Here is a 17,901-nt window from a genome sequence, read left to right as displayed (position 1 = left end):
TTGAGGAGCAATGTGCATTCTCAACACAGAAAAAGAGGAAAATTAATTAAGAGTTGAAAAACATGATGATTCACTATAATATGCTTTATTAAGATGCTACCATCTTCCATTTTCTTTTTTATTTTAATATACTGTGAACATTTCTAGTCATATTCACACACAGTGATATGTCTGGAACAGAGATTTCACATAGACACCACACCCTTGGTAGTGGCTGCTAATGCTTCTTGACTTGAAAACAGATATTTCTAAAAACTTGTTGAAAAAGGTTTACAGTTGCTACACACATATACATATGTATATATGTATGGGCATATACATATACTAGTCCACAAGAAATGTTTAATCTACGCTTTCTTGTTTCTCTAAGATATCGTAGTTGTAGTCAACTGCCAGCTCCCTCAAAAACAGAATAAATATTAGAAAATGCTTTCTGAAGTTCATTTGGTGATCCCAAAGAATTGGTGATGGAACAACTGAAGTCAGTCCAAAACTACTACTTATGTCCATTTGATTGAATCAACCATATTGTTACTCAAATCAGATCAGTTTGCATGTACAACTGCTGATGATTCATGCAAATGTAATTTTTACTAGAGTTGAAGCCATTAATTAGATCAATATTTCTAAAATACACTCCACAAAGATACTATTACAGTAACCACTTAGAGAAACCCTGTGTACTCTGGAGTCTTTATATTGGTGGCCTGAACAAAAAGGGAAATATCTAGAAAACTTTACATTTAAAAAGGCATGCTTGCTAAGCCACTTCAGTCATGTCTGACTCTTTGTGACCCTATGGACTGTGGCCTTCCACAATTCTGTGCCCATGAGATTTTTCAGGCAAGAATACTGGAATGAGTTGCTATTTCCTCTTCCAGGGGATCTTCCTGACCAAGGGATCCAACCTCCATCTCTTACATCTCCTGCATTGGTAGAAAGGTTCTTTACAACTAGTGCCACCTGGGAGTAACAGTTATAAATTAATATAAAATAGGTCAAATTGTCCTCATGTATAAATATATTCCTAGATATGGAAAAGATCAGAAATTACTACACTCTGTCCAGAAAATAAAACTTGTTGAATACAGGTTCCAGCCAATAAAGAAATTAATCAAAATAAATAAATCAAAAACAAAATAAGGATTACTGTGGTAATGGTGGCTCATCATGTAGCCATTTAAGTGTAAAATTTAAGTATAAAATATTTTTAATGTTTTTCAAAGAATAAAACATTAAAAATAAATAAAACTTCAAAAGTAAATTAGGAAAATATAAAATTAATAACAATAAAAATAGAAATGAAATGTCAGATTATATGCATTTTAACTAAAAAGTTAATGAGTCAAAATGTAAATTAAATATGAAATGATGACAGCAAATATTAGTGGACAGCACAGAAGGACTGAAAGATACTATTTTATTATTGAAAATGATAGAGAATTATAAATTAAAATAATTTTTTAAAATGAAAGAACTTAAAAAATTAAAAACAAGGTAAATTGCTACAGTATAAATAAGCATCACATATTGCAGATTTTGAAAAGAGAAAATGTCACAGAAACATTTTTTAGAAAAAAGTAAAGGCAAAGCAAAGGAAACAAAGAAGTGAGAAGGCAACCTATGAACCAGGAGGAAATATTTACAAATCTTTATCTGATAAGAGGTTAATATCCAAAATATATTAAGAAAAAACTCCTACAAGCCAACAGCAAGTAAATAAGACACATAAATAATTAAATAAATAAATAGATTTCAAAATAGGCAATGTACCTGAATAGCTACTTTTCAAAACAGAGATGCAAATGGTCACCAGGTATGTGAAAATGTGCTCAACCTCACTAATCATCAGAGAAATACAAATTCAAACCACAATGACTTATCATCTCACATCTGTTAGAATTGTTATTACTGAAAAACAAAAAGAGTACAAGCATCGATGAAGATATGGAGAAACTGATATCCTTGAACCCTGTTGGCAAGAATGTAAAATGGTATGTTGCTACGGAGCATAGTATGGGAAAAATTACATGTTGAGCTATTCTACTCCTGGCTATATACCCGTAAGAATTGAAAGCAGAATCTGAGGAAACCATAATCAAAAAGACACATATACCCCAATATTTACTGCAGCGCTGTTTATAATAGCTAGAACATGAAAGCAACATAGATGTCCACCAAAAGATAAATGGATATAGAAGTTGCAGTACATATATACAATGGACTATTACTCAGCCATAAAAAGAACGCATTTGATAAGGTGGATGAACCTAGAGCCGATTATACGGAATGAAGTAAGTCAGAAAGAGAAAAAAAAATCACGTATTAACACATATAATCTAGAACGATGGTGCTGATAAAGCTATTCACGGGGCATAGAGACTCAGACCTGGAGAACAGAAATGCGGACACAGTAGGGAAGGAGAGGGTGGGACAAACTGAAAGAGTAGCACTGAAACATGTACCCTGCCATATGTAAACCAGACAACCAGTGGGAATTTGCTGCAAGACGCAGCGAACTCAAAGCTGGTGCTCTGTGACAACCTAGAGGGGTGGGATGGGGTGGGAGGAGCGAGGGAGGCTCTGGAGGGAGGGAACATATGTATACCCATGGATGATTCATGTTGATGTATAGCAGAATCCAATACAATATTGTAAAACAATTATCCTCCAATTAAAAATAAATTTGTAAAGAAGAAATCAGGATCTTGAAGAAATATCTGCATTCCTCTTTTCATTGCAGAATTATTCACAATAACCAAGATACAGAAACAAACTTAATGTCCATCCACAGGTGATGGGATAAAAAAAAGAATAGTATATACATATGAATATTAGCCAATCTTAAAAAAAGAAATCCTACTGTTTATGGCAACATGGGTGAACCTGGAGGACATGACACTAAGAAAACTAAGCTAGTCTCAAAAGGACAAATACTGTATGATTTCTTTTTATGAGGTATATAAAATAGTCAAACTCAAATTGAATAGGATGGTGGTTACCAGGGCCTGGGGACAGGGAGAAATAAAGAGCTGCTGTTCAATGGGTATAAAGTTTCTGTCATACAAGATGAATGAGTTCTAGAGACCTCAATGTGCAATACAGCGCCTATAGTTAACAACATGGTATCACACATTTAAAAATGTGTTAAGAGGGTGGATCTCATGTTAAGTGTTCTCATATATACATACACATAAAGGGACAGAAACAAGGAAATTTTCAAAGGTTCAGATATTTTTATTATCTTGATAATGGTGATAGAATCACACAGATATGCAGATATCCAAACCCAGCAAATTATATGCATTAACCATGTGCAGCTATTTTGTAGTAAATGAGTGTGCATGCTCAGTTGTGTTCGACTCTGTGACCCTATGGACTATAGTCCACCAGGCTCCTCTGTCTATGGAATTTTTCAGGCAAGAATACTGAAGTGGGTTACCATTTCCTACTCCAGGGCATCTTCCGACCCAGGGATGAAACCCACGTCTCCTGCATCTCCTGCATTGACTGCAGATTCTTTACCAACTAAATCACCTGGGAAGTCCAACAGGCATCAGTTAAATCAAATTAGATGGATTAAATTATTTATTAAAAATCACTTAGTGAATACCTACTCACCTAGTATACGCCAAACACTGAATTTAAGGGATTAAAGTGGAAAATTGATAAAATGCCATGCTTTCTGAAAGCTGGGCAAGGAAGGGAAGATATAAATGAAATACAAGTTAGAAGATGGCAAGTGCTATATGAGAGACCAGTCTCATGGGAGTTAAGGATTAGCTTGGTCAGAGAGTTATCTGGAAAGGTTTAGAGGAAGAGATTGCTCTTGGATTGGAATTTATATCTGACTAGGGTTTGGGTGTGTCGAAATCGGGGGAGTAGGGGTGGAGGCATACAGACTAAACTAACTTCTGTGGCTTTACTTACATTTTGCAACATTAAAGTTAAATAAATTGGTCTATTAAAGATTTGATATGATAAACCTTCTCATTACATGGAATAAATGTGCATTTGCAAAGCTGTTGCAAAATTCTCCTATCTCCTTTTCTAATTCCAGTAAACTTAACTTGACACTTTCTGGATCAGTTACAATTTAGAAAAGAGATAATCCAGATGAAAGGAGATCAATAAATAGGCAAAATAAAGTGAAATCTAAAGATCCAAAGAGAGAAAATACAATTTTTGAGAGGATAATATTCAGTCTAGATACTGTTTTAATATAATATTTCTGCTCAGCAACACTTTCAACATGATAGCCTGTTTGCTGGACTTACAAAAGGCCAGGATTGGCGTGGTAATGTTTTTTCTTAAAGTTTTCCTGACAGTCCAATGTACTACATTATTTTATGGACATTTCTTGGCAGACATTGCTTTACTCCTCAAATCAAAGGTCTAAATGATTGTCACATTTCATGTGATAGAAATCTCTGAGTTTATTTGGTATATTCAAAAGATTATTCTATTGAGAAGCCCAGTTTGTAAATGTTATACCATCTACACTGCCTTCTTCAAAAGAACCAGCATCTTGTGCCTGAGGCTCTCATTTAACCAGTGGGGCAGAGATGGGGCAACAGTCAGTATCTCCGTTTTAGAGGCACGTTCAAGCTAATTGACTTCCTCCATATCATGCAGTTCATCACAAATCCACTCTTAGAATTCAGTCTTCTAACTTAAAGTCCAGTCGGTTTTCTATCAGACACTGCAGACTGTGGTTTGAACATTTATATATAGAAAAATCATAAGGAAAATTTTTTCAGAGCACTGAACGATTTATCCCTGACTGCTGTCATATCTAAGCACTTGGGTCCACTCATCTTCCCTGCTGCCTCTCCTCTTCTCATCTGGGTTTAAGATTTCCCCTTTGAAACTTAAATCCACTACACTCTGCTCTAGAAATGAAACTTGGCTTCTTCACGCTCTCTTATTCGATGTATTAAGAGAACTAATACCTTTCCAAAAAAAAGAGCTCTACTTACATGAAAGGCAAGCTGAGCCCCTTTCTTTGACAGTGAACCTCAACATCACTCCATCATGAGCTTTGGTCTGTAAGTGAGAGAAGAGCACATTATCATCCTAAACTCTCTGAATTTTAAAGAAAAGCAAACAAATGAAACCCGGGGGCGTCAAAGCCCATTGCTTTGCAAAAATGTGTGTCTATAGACTTAGCAAAAGTCATCGTCTTTACCTGGAATGGTACAATTACAATAAGCACACATTGCTAACTTCAGTGTAAGAGGTGAAAGTGAAAGTGAAGTCGCTCAGTCATGTCCGACTCTGCAACCCCATGGACTGTAGCCTACCAGGCTCCTCCATCCGTCGGATTTTCCAGGCAGGAGTACTGGAGTGGATTGCCGTTTCCTTCTCCAGGAGATCTTCCCAACCCAGGGATCGAACCCAGGTCTCCCGCATTGCCGGCAGACGCTTTACCCTCTGAGCCACCAACTTGACCAAAAAAATGCCTGAGAGATTAAAATGTTCTCAGTAAGATATGAGCCTAGAATGAGGAACCAGGAAAGCCTATAATTAGTTTTTCTCTCCCTTTATTTAAGATGACTATTGTTTATAATTTATGATACATACATATATACTTTTTTCTACTTATTTATTTTGACCCAAAAGTCATTCAGTTTTAATACATTATTTTGTATGATTTCTATTTATTAGCCTTATAGAAAATACATTAGGCCTTTTGTTCTCTTATATGTTCTCTTCCACGATTGTTTGGCTTGCTTTTCTAGGTTTTCTTGCCGCTTTTGAAATTTTGTTTATTTGTTTATTTTTGGCTGCACTGGGTCATGGCTGTGCAGGGGTGAGGTGGCGCAACTCTCCATTGCAGTGTGTGGGTTCTCACTGTGGTGACTATGTTGCAGAGCACAGGCTCTAGGCGTGGGCTTCAGTAGTGGTGGAACATGGGCTTAGTTGCCCCATGGCATGTGGTATGCTCCCAAACCAGGGATCGAACCTGTGCCCCCTGCATTGGCAGGCAGATTCTTAACCACTGGACTACTAGTGAAGTCCTTCTTCTTGCTCTTTTGTTTGTTCTTAATCTTTTGGATTTGGCTACATTTTCTTTGTTAAATCAATCAAAAATATTTTGAGTTTGCTTTTAATGGAATGTCATGTATAATTTTAGATTATACATCTACTTTGTACTCCTTAGCAGGACAATAGTTACTATCGTGAATAATTATGAGGAAATGAGCATATTCACGTTACCTATTTCCTCACCATATTTTGGTCTGTTCCTTGACTCAAAACTGCTGAGGACTTCCAGATTATGTTGATTCCTTCTTATATATTGATACTTGTATATTATTTATTTTTCCTTGACTATTAAGAAATTAAACACATAACTCCATGGAATTTATTGGAATATGGAGTTCTTAAGATCTGAAGATTCCAGTGTTCTTTTAGTTCAACAAGAGAGCTTTCTTCAATAGTTCATTCTTTCCTTTAGAAACCTATATAAACAAGTTATCTGCATTTTAGATATCTATTTTTCTACATTTATATCTTCTATATTTTGTCAATATTTTATCTCGCAGTCTTTTATTTTTTATGTTTACTCAAATCCTCTTCCCACATCACCTTTTAAAAAAATTTATCGATTTGGCTGTGCCTAATCATTTTTTTAGTTGTGGCATGCAGGATTTAGCTGTGGCATGTGGGCTTTAGCTCCCTGACCAGGGATTGAACCTGGGACCCTTGCATTAGGAGTGCAGAGACTTAGCCACCAAACCACAAAGTAAGTGGTGGTCTTCTCTACATTCTGTAGTGACCTAATACAAAGGCAGCATATGGAGAAGATAGCATAGCATCTTAGTACATAGCATCTTAATACAAAGATAGCATATGGAGTGGCACTATAGCAAAGCTATCATGGTAGTCATTAGGTTTATTTACAAACATTCTGACTTTTCTCTTACTTCCATGAATATGGTAAGATTGCATTTCTCCACCCTACTCCTTAATATTTGGCCAAAAAATCTGGCATGTATCACGTGTTGGCAAAGTCATTTTGTTGCTGGTATAGGACTCCACATGGTTGTTAACCCTTGTATTGGTGATCACAGAAGCATGAATCCACATGGAGCCTCTCTTAACCCAAGTCCTTGAATGACTCTGATGACTTGGGTCTCCCTGCTGATCTGCTCTGCACAAGTAGTGTGAGAGAGAGAGAGATTGTGCTTGAAACCACTGATACTTTTTAGGGCTATTTGCTAGTATAGCATAACTTAGCCTAACCTTACTGATATATTAGGTAACATATGGATTCTGGAGCAATGCTGCCTGGATTCATATCCCAGCTTTAAGATTTACCACTTATGTGACCTTTGGCAAGTCACTTACTTAGTAAGCTTGTTCAACTAGTAAAATTGAGATAATAGTAGCTAATTCTTAGGGTTATCATAAGAATAATATCAGATAGAATGTATAAAGTTTACCTGACACATAATAGGACTATTTACATCTTTGTGATCACTCCCCTCTTTGCTGGTATTTTTTTTTCCCCCTTAATTTTAGCAGTTCCCTTTCTATTATATTCTGTTCACATAGTATATCTCCTCTTTTTCTCTTGTTTTAGAGAATGCATATTAAGAGTAGAAAGGAGTTCCTTGAAATGTCTTCTATTTCCTATGTCATTTCCTAAAATGTGCTTGTCCCCTAAATTTTCTATGCTGTATTATTTTTCAGCACCAATTTTTTTCAGAATTTTGCATACGTTTTTGTTCTTTCCTTCTTTACTTCTGAGTGACCACAGATATTCCTGGTCTATTATTTGCTTCAATCAAGTGTAGGTGGAATCCATTTCTTTTGCATGGTGAACCAGGACATTCTAATGGTCAAATATTTCTGATTTGTATTACTTGTGTGGTTATTTAGCTGTCTGAGGGGAACTGGCTAGATAAGAGAGCAGTTATAGTACTTTGACTCCAAACAACTTTTCTCTAAACACGTATCACCACTTTTCACCTGGCTTTGTACACTGCTGAGAAACAGAAGAAAGTGTTCTTGAGGGTGAAGCAGTTGCTTCGGTAAGAACCATTGGTTTGCAGATTCTCTCTGATTAGTTGACATTCCCAGGAGATGCTAGTGATAAAGAATGCTCATGCCAATGCTGGAGACTCAGATCACTGGGTCAGGAAGATCCCCTGGAGAAGGAAAAGGCAACTGGCTCTGGTATCTTGCCTGGAAAACTCCACAGACAGGGGAGCCTGCTGGACTACAGCCCATGGGGCTGCAAAGAGTTGGACAAAACTGAACTAATTTCAGCAGTAGCAGCAGCAGAATCAGCTACAGAGCTAACTCCATGAAATTATGTTCCATTTCTCCTTCATTTTAGTATTTTTTTCCAGACCTTTTCTTTCTTGGAGAGTTAGAAATATGTATCAAAAATACATTATATTAAGAAAATAGTACAAACCACAGTCTGAGAGAAAATATTTGAAAAAAACATGTATCTGATAATTTGATAAAGACTAGTAACTGAAATAAACAAAGAACTATTTTAAACTCACCAATAAGAATAATTAAAAAGTAGGCAGTGGTCTAAACAGACACCCAACAAAGAAGATACACAAAGAGCAAATAAGCGTAGAAAAATATGCTCACCATCATATGTCATTAAAGGATTACAAATTAAAATGACAGTGATCTATCACTACCCACCTTTTAGACTGATAAAATCCAAAGCAACAACAACACCAAGTCCTGTCAAGGATGTGGAGCAACAGAAGCTCTAATTTATTGCTGGTGGGCATGCAAAAGGATACAGCCACTTTGGAAGACAGTTTGGCAGTGTCTTACCAAATTAAATATACTCTTGCCATGCAATCTAGCAATCATTCTCCTTGGTATTTACCCACATGAATTAAGAAACTTATGCTCACACAGAAACCTGCACATAAATGTTTATAGTAGCTTTCTCTATAACTGTCAAAACTTTGAAGCACCAAGATATCCTTCAATAGGTGGGCTGATAAACACACTTGGTACATCCATACATGGGAAATAATATTCAGTGAGAAAAAGAAATGAGATATCAAGCCATAATAAGACATGGAGAAATCCTAAATACATATTGCTAAGTGAAATGTGCCAATCTGTAGTGCCATAATCCTGGATGAATCCAACTATAAGACAACCTGGAGAAAGAAAAATTGCAGAGACAATAAAAATACCTATGGTTGCCAGGGGCTTGAGGAGAGGGAGAGAGAAATAAATAATAGAGCACAGGGGACCTTAAGGCAGTGAGACTCTTCTATATAATACTGTAATGGTGCGCAATACATGTTGGTAGACATTTGTCCAAATCCACAGAATGTACAATACAAAGAGTAGATACTAATGTAAATTTTATACATTAGAATGACAGAGATTCTGTTCTACTTCGCAAGATCTAATCTGAAGAGGCTGTATTATACCAAAACCGAACTTACTGGGGCTTTATCAGAGTCTACCTAACCTGGAGAAAGGGAAATGCCCCAACTCCAACACTCTCCATCCATCCTGTACCACCTAAGGGGAAGGAGAAAGAAACCATAGAACCACTTGTGAAATTCACAGCCCAAGGTCATAAACTCACTAAAAGATGGAAACGTAGTGATAAGACTATAGAATATTTCTCTTCACTTGACAGCTTTATATTACTAAGCCCTATTCAGCACAGTTCCTTTTATTCAATGTATCATTTCCGCCTTTCAGCAAAAAATTACAAAGCTCACTAAAAGGCCACAAAACAAAGTTTGAAGAGACTGAGAAAGGAAGACAGTGGCTCTGAGATCTCTGAGTTACCCTAAGGTCATTTTAGCTTCTTCTTGAAAAATAGCACATGTTCACAGTGGCATAACTTCATGGCCTGGTCCTACAGGATCTAAGAATTCCAATAAGCTTTTCTTTATTTCATCAGGATGAATCCTCCATCCTCTTCAGTTCAAACTGGAAATGTCTATATTCATAAAACCTTGTACGTAATCTCTTTATCAAGTGATAGTCCATCCAGAAGCTTCTTGTCCTTTTTCAAGCATGCTTTATCACTTCTTGCAACATGGACAAGCTGAAAATTTTCCAATTCTCTGTCACTTTATAACAAGAATTGCCTTTCTTCCAGTTTCCAATAACGTGTTCCTCATTTCCCAACAGGCCCCAAAGTCAATTCATTCTAGCATCAACTCTAAAGCCTAAAGTGAAAATCTGCATGCTAATTTGCTTCAAGTCGTGTCCAACTCTTTGCAACCCTATGGACTGCAGGCCACCAGTCTAAGACTTCACTAAAATGACTTCGAAATTCCATATTCCTATTGACATTCTGTGCACAATAGGTTATGTATTCTCTAATAAGGTGGAGGTTTTTCTCCAACTCTCCTTGTTTCTTTCAGAATTCACACCAGAATCACTATTAACATCCATAACACACACTGAAAAACTCTTCCAGCCTCTACCCATTACCCAGTTCCAAAGCCACTTCTACATGTTTAGATATTTGTTACTACAGTACCCTACTTCTCAGTACCAAAACCTGTATAAATTGGTGTTCTCCAGAGAAATAGAACTAAAAATACATAAGGGATATACATATATGTATATATAGAGAGAGGAAGATAGAGACACACAGAGAAAGAGAGATAAAGAGATCTATTAAAATGAATTGGCTTTCACAATTATTCTGAAATCTGTGTAGTTAGCTTGGGCTGCCATAACAGAATATCATAAACTAGTTCCTTTAAAGAATGAGAGATTATTTTTCACAGCTGTAGGGACTGGGAAGTCTGAGGTCAGGGTTCCAGCATGGACATGTTTGTTTCCTGGTAGGAACATTCTTCCAAGCTTGGAGACAGCCTCCTCTCACTATGTCCTCACATGGTGGAAAGAGGAATGTTTAGCCAACTCTCCAATTTCTCTTCTTATAAATAATATCATCAATATAGAAGCTACATATATTAAATGAGTAATAAAGAAATATTATGAATAAATTTTTGTCAATGTATCAGGAAATTTAAAGTACACCAATTTTTTACATGACACAAATTACCAAGTCTGATTCATGAAAAAAATAGAAAGCCTGGGTAATGCTATATATATTAAATTAATTGAATTTGCTGTTAAAAACCTTTATATTAAGAACATTCTAGGCCCAATGACTTCACCAGTGAATTCTATCAGTTATTTAATCCTATGAAAACTCTTTTAGAAAACAGAAAATGAGGAAACACTTATCCATTTATTTTCTTAGGTTAGTATATTAGGTGTCTATCACTGCATAACAAATTTCCCCAAATTTAAAGTGTGGAAAAAACACTATTTCATAATTTTTCTGGGTCAGGAATTCAAAAGAAGCTTAGCTGAGTGTTTCTGGCTTACAATGGCCTCTTAGAAGACTGTTAGCTAGATGTTGGCCAGGTCTGCAGGCATTTTAGGGCTCAATATGGAGATGATTTTTTTTACAAAGATGCTAAAGTAATTCCATGAGGAAATGAAAGTCTTTTTAACATATGGTGCTGGATCAAGCATATATCCACACACACACAAAAATAAATTTTACCTCATCCTATTCACATAATAAACTCAAAGTAGAGCATTGATAGCTCAGGTGGTAAAGAATCTGCCTGCAATACTGGAGACCCTAGTTCAATTCTTGGGTCAGGAAGATCCACTGGAGAAGGGATAGGCTACATATTTCAGTATTCTTGGGTTTCCCTTGTGGCTCAGCTGGTAAAGAATATGCCTGCAATGCAAGTGATCTGGATTCAATCCCTAGGTTAGGAAGATCACCTGGAGAAGGGAAAGGCTATCCGCTCCAGTATTCTGGCCTGGAGAATTCCATGGACTGTATAGTCTATGGGGTCGCAGAGTCAAACGTGGCTGAGCGACCGTCACTCTCAGAGCATTGAATTAAATGAAAAGATAAATTATAGTACTTCTAAAAGAAAATGTAGAAGAAACAATATGCAATCATAGGGAAGAAATACATTTTAATTGGATATTTTAAAAGTATGAACAATAAAAGAAAAAAAAATTTAATGGAATCATCAAATTTGAAAGTGCTGTTCTTTAAAAGTCCCCTTAAGGAAATGAAAAGGCAAAGATTAGGCAAGGAAAATATATCTGCTAAACATATGTATGACAATGATCTTGGCTCTAAGTATGCTATGCTTCTTATAATTTAATAATTTAAAAAATCCACCTAAAATGAACAGGAGATTTGAACAGATGCTATACAAAATAAGATATATGAAAAGCTGATAAAAACACCAAAGGATGACTAACATTATTAATCTTAGGCAAAAGCAAACTGGGCTTCCCAGTTGGTGCTCACAGTAAAGAACCCATCTGCCAGTGCAGGAGATATAAGAGACATGGGTTTGATCCCTGGGTCAGGAAGATCCCCTGGAGTAGGGCATGGCAACCCACTCCAGTATTCTTGCCTGGAGAATCCCCATGGACAGAGGAGCCTGGCGGGCTACAGTCCATAGGGTTGCACAGAGTCAAATGCAACTGAAACGACTTAGGACACACTCATACAAAAGCAAATTAAAACTGTAATTAGGTACAATTACACACACACAGAAGAATGACTAAAATTTAAAACACTGACAATAAGGAAGTGGAACTAGACTCCTCAGACACTTTTGGTAGAAATGTTAATAGTATGACACCTATACTTTGGAAAACAATTTGGCAGGTTCAGATGGTGTTGAATATACGCTTAGCATATGAGGCAGCAGCTTTCCAAGGTATATGCTGAGGATAAAGCATATGTCCACACAAAGACTTGCACAAGAATGTTCAGAGGCAGTACTGGGGAGGCAGCCATTCCCCACCCGTTGCCTTTCTTGTCGATTGCCCAAATCAGTGACCTGGGCCTGCCAGGTGCTGCTCTGCCCTGGATTCTTCTTCCTTATTAGGAGAAAGTGAAGTCGCTCAGTCGTGTCTGACTCTTCGAGACCCCATGGACTATATCCTTACCAGGCTCCTCTGTCCATAGAATTTTCCAGGCAAGAGTACTGGTGTGGGTTGCCATTTCCTTCTCCAGGGGATCTTCCTGATGCAGGGATTGAACCCGGGTCTTCCCACACTGCAGGCAGATGCTTTACCCTCTGAGCCACCAGGGAAGCCACTGTTAGGAGAAAGCTTTCCCTTACTTGGAGTGTGCAGTGAACTTCCTTGTGCTATTCAAGCATGTACCTCATATGGCTTCTGGCCAACCACACAGCGTATCTATCCCATGAGGAAGGACACCGGTCTTTGACTGCATTCAGCTGTCAGGAAGGACCCAATGGCCATGGGAGACCACTGCACACTACAGTTGCTGATCATATTGCCTCTCTTCTCATTTCTGTGAGCGAACCATATCCCAGCTAGTGTCTGGGATGAAAATCCTCCTGGGTGATGCTAGAAAAGTTACGCATCCAGTCAGGTTTGTGGACTCCTACTTCTGGCGGCTGGCAGGGTTACATCTCTGCTGTCCTCACGTGGCAGGAATCCTCCTCACCTGCTGTTGGTAGCTGGATCTTCCTGTCAGACAAGAGGTTTATTCCTGTTAGCCCAAACCGAACGCAACCTAGCTTTTCATCAGTAGGTGAAAAGAAAAATAAAGTCTATCTATAAAATGGAATCTTACCATAAAAGTAATGAACTGCTAAAACATCTTCAAATATGAATGAATCTCAAAAGCATTATGCCAAACAAAAACAAACCAGACGTAAAAGAGAATACTGTACATGATCTCACTTATACTAAATACAAGCAAAGGCGAATCTAATATACAGCGAGAGAAAGCTGATGGGTCAGTGGTTTCCTGGGTTTGGGTTGGGACCAAGCAGGGGCACAAAGGAATCTTTGGGGATGATGGAAATGATTTATCCTGATTGCGGTGGTGATTAAATGGGTGTGTGCTCTTGTTGAACTAGATACTTAAAATATGTCCACTTTACTTATTATCAATTATACCTCAATGATGGAGAAGGAAATGGCAACCCACTCCAGTATTCTTGCCTGGAAAATCCCATGGACAGAGGAGCCTGGCAGGCTATAGTCCATGCGGTCACAAGTGTCGGACACGACTTAGTGATTAAATCACCACCACCACCAGCACCACCATACCTCAATGAAGTCGATTTCAAAAATGAAATGTAAATTGACTAAGTGCTCCAATGAAAAATTAAAGAGTGTCAGATTAAGATATGCTGTTTAAAACTGACATTTCCAAAACCAGACAATTTAGAAATGTTTGAAAGAATAACCAGAATAACACATAGAAGACAAATATTAACAAAATAAAGCTATTGTAAAGAATGAATTAAACATTTAAATAGGGACTTAGAAGGATGTCCCTGATAGGTTAAGTGGGAAAAAAGGTGGCCCAGGATATAGTGTTTACACAATTAGCCAGGGACCACATAAGAAAGAGCATACTGGTGAGACCTGACCGATCAGCATGGAGTGAGGGACCAGGCGCAGCAGGGGTAAGGGAGCCGGCAAAAGATGCTAAGGCACCTGGGCGAGCAACAATAGTAAGCCACTGCCAACTCTCCTTGTAAAAGGTAGAAACCAGGGAAACAACCTTACCCAGCCTGGCAGCAATGGACTACGGGCTGGAAGAAGGGGAACAGAGGGGTGTAACCTCTCTCTCTTCTTCTGATAGTCTTCCAGTGCCTCTCACAAACCAAACCCTAGAAAAGCAATCAGTGTAATCAGCACAGATCAGCCTCCCAGGCCACTGAGCATAAAACTGAAGAATGTGTGAGCAGCACAGGAACCAGTCTAAAACTATCAGCCCAGCCACCACTCTGTCAAAACACAGACAGACACAAGTAACAACGCAGAAAACGAAACACCGGAAATCTTTCTCATGCATGCTCTCTCCGACTCATTTCTTCAATTGTCTTACTATGTTTTTATGAACCTGAAGAAATAACAAGAGTAATACAGGATATTTGACATTGACTTAAATAAGAAACATTAGGCTTTAAGAGAAGTTGGGAAGAGATGTATCTTAACTTCTATATATTTATATGATTTCATTTTATTCAGTGTGCATGTATCCATTGGATTTTATGAACACACACTGAAATAAAGCAGCATTATACAAATTACCACCATTTAAACATGGAGAAGGCAATGGCACCCCACTTCAGTACTCTTGCCTGGAAAATCCCATGGATGGAGGAGCCTGGTGGGTTGCAGTCCATGGGATGGCTAAGAGTCAGACATGACTGAGTGACTTCACTTACTCTTTTCACCTTCATGCACTGGAGAAGGAAATGACAACCCGCTCCAGTGTTCTTGCCTGGAAAATCCCAGAGATAGGGGAGCCTGCTGGGCTGCCGTCTATGGGGTCGCACAGAGTCAGAAACGACTGAAGCGATTTAGCAGCAGCAGCAAACATGCCTGTAAAATTACACTTCACAAAAACTGTAAGCATTGGTGGTAATGATTTGTATTGTTTCTATTTTCAAAATGTTTTCAAAACTATTTTCATCTTAGTTTTCTTCTTTCCATCAGAATTAAATTGACAATAAAACTGCTTTAAACAGAGCAAACAGGCCACAGACTAACAAATGGCATCATGACTGAACTTAAAGGTGTGATCCATGACCACTGAAACCATCTGTGTAGGGCTATGTGCCCACACTCTGAAGAATCATGGTTGCTGGCACTTCCTGGTGGTCCAGCGGCTACGATTCCACACTCCCAATGCAGGGGGCCTGGGTTGCATCTCTGGTCAGGGAACTGGATCCTGCATGCCTTACTAACAGTGTATGTGCTGTGCCTACAGATCACACATGCCACCATTAAGGCCCAGCACAGCCGAATACATAAAGATTTTTTTTTAAAAAAAAAAGGGGGAAAAAAAAGAATAATTGTTATTATCTTTGACAGTTGTTAAATTTAAAATTCATAGGTATAGAAGTACACAAGTCAGTATGTATGTGCCAGTGTTTACATGCGTACATGTACGTGTGTATGTGTCTAATATCAGTATGTTTTTATGTGAAATGGAATTTTTTATATGAAAATGCAGTAAGAAATCCATCTTCAATTAATGATTCCACCATCTGGACATTCTTGTCTGTGATCCTCCACTGTTCCTGGCTCTAACTTCTTCTGTGTCCATCACTATCATCATTCTTCCTTGCCTGGCATTCTTCTTGGTTATATCTGAAATGAATGGTGGGGAGTGTGCCTTCTCTGGGCACAACCTGCTTTCTGCTGGAAAGAGCTTGGGAGCCAGCAGTCTGTTTTAGTTTGACTTGTGGGTTTTTGACAATTCAATTCAATCAACACTGTGTAGGTTTCTATTCATTCATTCATTCAAGATATGATGTTGTTCAATTGAGAAGTCATATCCAACTTTACAGCCCCAGGGACTGCAGCACGCCAGGCTTCCCTGTCCTTTCCTGTCTTCTGGAGTTTGCTCAAACTCATGTCTGTTGAGTCAACGATGCTAGCTAACCATCTTATTCTTTGTCTTCCCTTTCTCCTCCTGCTGTCAATCTTTCCCAGCATCAGGGCCTTTTCCAATGAGTCAGCTCTTTGCCTCAGGTGGCCAAAATATTGGAGCTTCAGCTTCAGCATCAGTCCTTCCAATGATATAATGAACATCTCTAAATCTAACATCTAACTCCTAGATTTAAAACATTAAAATTAAGTTCTACAAATATGCTCTTTCTCTATCCATCCTCTTGTCTCAATCAGAGGCAGTTAACCACTATCCTAAATTCTGTTTTTCTTGTCTAAACATATATATACATGCATGCATATATATACTTAAACAATGATTTTTTTTAAATTAAAACTATTTTTAACTTTTAAAAAGGTCTTTATGCTGAATGTAAACTTCTGTGGCCCACTTCTTATACTATAAATATACTTATAATATTATACTTCTTATATTGTTATAGGTATCCTTAGATGTTTGTTTCCTATACTATGTAATATTTTATAGTGTAAATATATCAGTTTTCCTTTCTTTCCAGTCTATCATAGGTTCTGATTTTTTACTAATGTTAACAATCATATTTCTGTATCACCTGGTACAAATATGGAAGAGTTTCTCTCCAGTATGTACCTAGAAACAGACTTGCTAGCAAGGGTCTTAGGCTATGTACAACTTTACAACACAAAAAACAAATTTTCTTACCATTTACACTCCTATCAGTCATGTTTAAGATATTCTTCCAGCTTTCATCATCTCTAATGGTTTTATGAGACATTTTCATATTTGCCAAACAAAAGGATGCAAAATGGTATTCAATATTGGCTTATTATTTTAATAATAATTTAATATTTAGTTACTATTTGATAACTAATTATCCACTTTCTTCCACTAAAATATAATCTTCATAAAGCCAGAACCCCCCAAAAAACTTAGTAGATGTCTGATCTATTCACTTTTAATCAACTTCAAGTGCCAGTAAGCATAAGCAAAATTTGTGCTTAAACATAATTCTGAAAATCAAATTGATTTATTTTCTTCTAGCTCCCTGCCCCTCTCTTAGTATAATGATGAATACCTTTAGGCTATCTGAAACTAGAGGTGGAAAGATCACACTCTATCTGATCTCTTTTGTAGACTGAATCTCTTTGTTCTCTGAGAAGTTTTACTGAGACTTTCATGCTCAAAGTGTGTTTCAAACTTATCTCTTACTGTCTGAAGTCTAGGAACGATTCACCTTTTCCTAGTTTTGGAAACCGCCAAATATATCCTTTCTCTATTCCCTCTTATTTCTGCTTCTAAATCAGTCAATTCTTCCTTGAGTTTGATCTATTTTAATGCTTAGTTAAAGGCAGGCAATAGTGGCCAATATAAACAATCTTATTATTTTCCATCACTTTTTCTAAAGCAGTAGTTCTCAACTGATAACAATTTATCCCCCCAGGGGGCAGGCATTGTTA

Source organism: Ovis canadensis, chromosome 1 (assembly GCF_042477335.2).
Source record: "Ovis canadensis isolate MfBH-ARS-UI-01 breed Bighorn chromosome 1, ARS-UI_OviCan_v2, whole genome shotgun sequence".
Taxonomy (NCBI): domain Eukaryota; kingdom Metazoa; phylum Chordata; class Mammalia; order Artiodactyla; family Bovidae; genus Ovis; species Ovis canadensis.
This window is presented reverse-complemented; position numbering follows the sequence as displayed.